The sequence below is a fragment of the Myotis nattereri genome, assembly GCF_964212035.1.
Source record: "Myotis nattereri genome assembly, chromosome: 1".
NCBI lineage: Eukaryota > Metazoa > Chordata > Mammalia > Chiroptera > Vespertilionidae > Myotis > Myotis nattereri.
In genome coordinates, this window is record NC_138075.1 from 189196195 (window position 1) to 189202194 (window position 6000).

Genomic DNA, 6000 nt, shown 5'->3' on the forward strand with positions numbered 1-6000 from the left:
CACTCCCATGGTTCTCTGCTCTCTGAGGGGCCTGGTTGCTTTGCTACCGCCGTGTGAACAAAGCTGCCATGCCCTGTTGTCTGTTCTCTGTCTCTGTCTGCCAGGCCTGGGGGCTTCGCCGCTGCTGCCACGTGAATGAAGCCGCCACACCCTGCTGTCCACTCTCTGTCCAGCAGCCCCTTGCCTCCTGCCCCCCCCCCCCAGCAGGGCAGACAGGATCAGTGACTGGGTGCCACCATCTTGTGGCTATGGGCACCACCCTCTTTGTGACAGAGTGACAGTTAATTTACCTATTACCCTTTTATTAGATAGGATATGTAAACAGGTCACTATTGAGAATAAAGGAGCTATATATAATGATGTTTGGGAAAGGGTGGTGGGTTGTAATGATTTCAAGGATTTTTTTGCAATACGTTACAAAGTTAAGAAAATTTCTTTTGATAAAGTATGCATAAGGGGGCTAGACTGTTTTTGGTGTGATATAGCTTCATGAATCTGGAGAAAGTACTAAAGAGCACAAGGTTAAAATCAAATCTATTTGACAGGAGAAATTAAATACATAGAGCTTTTTAATATATTTTCTGAAGCATTCCAAATTTTTTTCTATGTCTGTGTGTTATAAAATTCACATCATATGTTATTGTGGTATGCATTGTTCTGTAACCTGCCTGTTCAATAAAGCTATCTATCATAACCATAATTTCATGACAAAGCATAGACATCTACTTATTATCATTCATAATAACTGTAGAATATTCCATAATATGAGAAATGAAAATTTTATTTCAGGGATCTTCATTTATCATATATTTAGGTTATTCACAATTATTTAAATGAAACATCCTTGTACCTAAAAAATATTTTTATTTCACTAGGGCTTGAGAAAAAAAAAAGACTTTGCAGCCATCCTGTAACCAATTCACTCTCCCCTAGAGATGTGTAGGAAAAAAGAATGACTACATTAATTCTCCTGGCAAACATGCTAATGACCTCCTGGAAAACATGTTAATGACTTTGATAAGTCCACTAATGGTAACTTTTTATCTATGAACGGATCTTTAGCAGAAAAAGACTATTCAGTTGAAGTTATTTATTGTAAATACACCTGTAATTAACACTTTTATGGGGGGTGGTTTGCTGAGGAAGTTCATATAAGCTGTGTAATTAATATAAGATAGCCCAAATGGCATCCTCTGTGTGAGTGATGTATGTGTACCTTGCTCAAATGCTTCATCTCTTAACCTAGAGCCAAACCATGTCTTATTGTGAAAGAAGAAAGTCATTTTATATATATATGTATATATGATGGTCTTAGATTCCTCCTGTGGAAGAATTCTTCACCAGTATCATTAAAATTATTAGTGGAGTTTGATATTGGGTAACATCTATGACTTAAGTAGTTTGATTTGACAAGACATTCCTTTGTGTCACCACAGATAAATTCCAGAAGTGGAATTCTTCTGTTTTAGACACTATGGATCATATAACTGGTTTAGAGAACAGTCTAAACTTGGTAGGGTTAAACTACCTTTTTCTATGCTCTCTCTGATTTCCTTTCTCCATTACCTAGGGACATCTTAGACAGTTCCCTCAGCTTTCTTAATCTGATATATATATATATATATATATATATATATATATATATATATACACACACACACACATACTAGAGGCCTGGTGCAGAAAAATTTGTGCACTCGTGGGGGGGGGGAAGGGGGAGCCCCTCAGCCAGGCCTGTGCCCTCTCTCAGTCTGGGACACCTTAGGGGATGACCACCTGTTGGCTTAGACACGCTCCCCCGGGGGATTGGGCCTAAGATGGCAATCAGACATCCCTCTGGCAGCCCGGCAGCCCTTGGGGGATGTCCACTTGCCAGCGGGGAGCAGGCCTAAACTGAAGTTGGACATCCTTAGTGCTGCTGAGGAGGCAGGAGAGGCTCCTACCACCACCACTGTACTGGCAGCCATCAGCCTGGCTTGTGGCTGAGCAGAGCTCCTCCCATGTGAGAGCGCCCTGACCACTAGAGGGCAGCTCCTGCATTGAGCGTCTGCCCCCTGGTGGTCAGTGTGTGTCCTAGTGACCAGTCATTCTCAGTCCTTCTGCTGTTAGGGTCAGTTTTCATATTACCCTTTTACTATATAGGATAGAGGCCTGGTGCATGGGTGGGGGCTGGCTGGTTTGCCCTGAAGGGTGTCCCAGATCAGGGTGGGGGTCCCGCTTGGTTGCCTGGCCAGCCTGGATGAGGGGATGATGGCTGTTTGCAGCTGGTCACACACCCTTCAGGGTGGGGGTCCCCACTGGGGTGCCTGGCAAGTCTGGGTGAGGGGTTGAGGGCCGTTTTCAGGCTGGCGGGTGACTGAAACTCCCAACCTCTCCTTTTTTTCCTTTTTTTTTTTATTCTGGGATTTATTTACCTTCTATGGCTGTCACTGGAGCTGAGAGCCAGCTTTAGCTCTGAGGCTTGGCTCCAGCTCTGAGACCTCGGTTTGTTTGGCTTCTATAATTGAAACACTGTTGCAACTCCAGCTCTGAGATCCCGGCTGGCTGAAAGCAGGTTTCTGGGGTTGGTTTAGCTTCTATAATTGCAACATTGTTTCTTAGACTGCAGCTCAGAGGCTGGTAGCGGCAGGCGGGGAATCTTGGCTTCCTCCATCACTGGAGCAAGCAAGCCTCCTGTTTGCTTCAGCTGCATGGCTGCCGGCCGCCATCTTGGTTGGCAGTTAATTTGCATATCACCCTGATTAGCCAATGGGAAGTGTGTCGGAGGTATGGTTAATTACCATGTTTGTCTATTATTATTTTATATATATATATATATATATATATATATATATATATATATATATGTAAATTAGTCCGGGACGCTATAATGCGTCATGACCAGACAGGTGGAGGTTGTGCATACAGGTGAGGCCTGGAGCGGAGATGGAGACAGAGACGGCGGGGGGGGGGGGGGGGGGGCGGTGAGCCGCTGTGTCCTGGCTCGGGTGGGCCCCTCGGAGCCAGAGTGGACAAGGACAGGGATGGGAGGCTGGCCCGCAGCCTCCGTGGCTGAGCACAGGCCAGGAGATGAAATGGTGGACCTGCCTCCCGCAGAAGCAGCATGGGTCCCTCCCAGCTCCCGTGGGTGCCGGCGGCTCACTTCAGCCTCCCGCAGAAGCCACACAGCTCCCGTGGAAGCAGTGCAGCTCTCTGCGGTGTGCTGTAGTTCTCGCTGGCTCCCACAGAAGCTCGGGTGGCCTACTGCACACGATATCACGTGATGGGCTACTAGTTTATGAATAAAGTTCATTTGATTCAAGACAAATTAAAAAGTCCAATTGCCTATCCAATTCATTGCACATCTCCTTTCCTTCTTGTGCCACCTAAGCTTGGGGAACTTGGAATAGAGATAAAACAAAGTTTGCTCCTAAGATATTCCATCTCTGTTTTCCCTCTTAAGCGTCTCTTCTTTTTCAGCTAGTACAGTAGTAGGGAAGGTATGATAAATTTGAGAGAGAGGGAGGTTTCTGATTAGGTCATCACGTGGCGTCTACTGTTTCTTGTTATCAGTAGGAAAGCTCCTCAGTGCCCAGTTCTTTGACATGGGGACCTGCTCCACCGATAACTCTGTCCAATGCACCTCAGTTCATCCTTCTGGATGTCAACACAGCATTTTATTTCTAGGTTTCCTTTGCCTGCTAGTCTGCCTTTATGCTGTTGAGTCAAACACAGTGTTTTAAGCTTTTTTACTTATTGTAATGCTCACTTTCTCCAAGCCAAAAATGGTTGGCGTATAGACTATTCCACTCTGCCCCTTCTTCTGGTCTACTTTCTCTTTCAATTTCTCATTTCCTCTACTGCTCAGATACTTCTCCGTGAAGATCAATCTGCTGAGGAAGAGGATCCCCCCTAATGAATGAGATGCCAGTCTCTTCAATTCATTCTCTCAGAGCTTTGTTATTTGGCTTTAGGGAAGGGTCAAGGCACAGTTCTCTACAGGCTAACCACTCAAGATAACCTTTGATACCTTCTATTTTTCCTGCTCTGCTGTACTTAGCAACCAGGGAGAGAATGAGCCTTGTATAAAGACCAATTATTTGTTTCCATTCTTTTTTAAAAATTTGTCTTATATTTGTATTGCATTTATTAGGTTGACACTGGGATATATATATGGTTCAGGTGTACGATTCTATAATACATCATCTGTATATTGTATTGTGTGTTCACCACCCTGTCAAGTCTCCTTCCATCACCACTGATCCGATCTTTACCCTTTTCTACCACCCCCCACTCCGCATCCCTCTGGTATTCACCCCGCTGTTGTTTATGTCTATAAGACCTCCCTTTGGAAATGACTCTTGTGAAGTTTATTAGATCTTTTCTGGTTTCAGAAGCTGACCACTGTGTCTGTTGGTCCTGGGCTTCTTGGGAGGGACTCTGGTTCAGGCTGATGTCAGATGCTGCCTGTGACTGGCCCTAGGAAACCTGTATTTATTTTCTTCTTTTTAAAAAAAGGAAAGGAGCGTTGGTCCCACCAAATTTTTTATACTTGACAATTTTTGCTCTTAATTTTGTGTCTCAGGCCTCAGTTTTTCAGATAGCAAGAACAATATTTTTTTTTAAATATATTTTATTGATTTTTTACAGAGAGGAAGGGAGAGAGATAGAGAGTTAGAAACATCGATGAGAGAGAAACATCGATCAGCTGCCTCCTGCACATCTCCCACTGGGGATATGCCCGCAACCAAGGCACATGCCCTTGACCGGAATCGAACCCGGGACCCCTCAGTCCGCAGACCGACGCTCTATCCACTGAGCCAAACCGGTTTTGGCAAGAACAATATTTTTTAACATTCTGTTATATACATATGAATAAATTATCTTTAAAAAGGTGCTACCTAGCTATAGATCTAACAGTCCTTATAAAAATTGCTGATCAACACTGAATATTATAATTTATAGAAGTTTTACTCATCAGTTAGGTCTAGAACTTCCTTTATTGCTATTTTAATCTAAATTTCTTCACACATAGGATGAATTTTTAAAATGTATTGAATAATCATTTGTATTTTTATATAAATAGCATGTTTATACAGTTAAGTTTATTTTTTAATGTTATTCATATTTTGATCACTAATGTATAGCCATTATGTTTATATTGAAGACATTGACATTGATTCCCATGGAGGCCATGTGTAAGTGTTCTTTCAAAGTTTGTTTTTTGCCTGTCAGTTTGTTAATAATATTTTTGTCTTTACACATATTTTTAATTTTTGTGTAGTCAAAATTATCAAACTTCATATGACCTATTCTTTGAAATAAGTAATTATAATTTCTCATTCTTACACATTTACTGTTTCTTTTTATTATTGAAGAAATTAATTAATTTGAATTTATTTTGGAAAAAAAGTGTTATGTGAATTACCATTATATTTTTTGATGTTCTCAATAACATTTAAAAATATGTATTTTTATTTTTATTTTCATTTTTTTAGAAAGAGAAAGGGAGAGGAAGAGAGAGAGACATTGATGTGAGAACAGAATACTGATTCTGCTGCCTCCCGCATGTCCTCTTCTGGGGATTAAACCTGCAACCCAAGCATGTGCCCTAACCAGGAATCAAACCAGCAACCTTTTGGTACACAGGCTGATACTTAACCAGCTGATCCAGGGCACATTTGCTTTTTTATATTCACCTTTCCTCACTGACATAAGAAATTATTTTATACATCAGTTTTATTTATTTATTCATCCATTTACTTAAGTTTTAATATATATGATAAGTCTGCTTATCTTATTTTTACTTGCAAAGATCTTATATCAGCTATTCTCAAGCATTTACATTTCATGATGAGTGGTATATACCTTTTTCAATCTTCTCCTTCCAAAAAATCTCTTATTCTTCTCATCCCCTTTCTCTCTTTCTCTTTCACTCTCTCCCGTTGTTCCTACATTCCCTCCTCCTCTCTTTCTTTCTCACTTATGAAGACCATCTCTCTGTTTTATTGATGTTTAAGT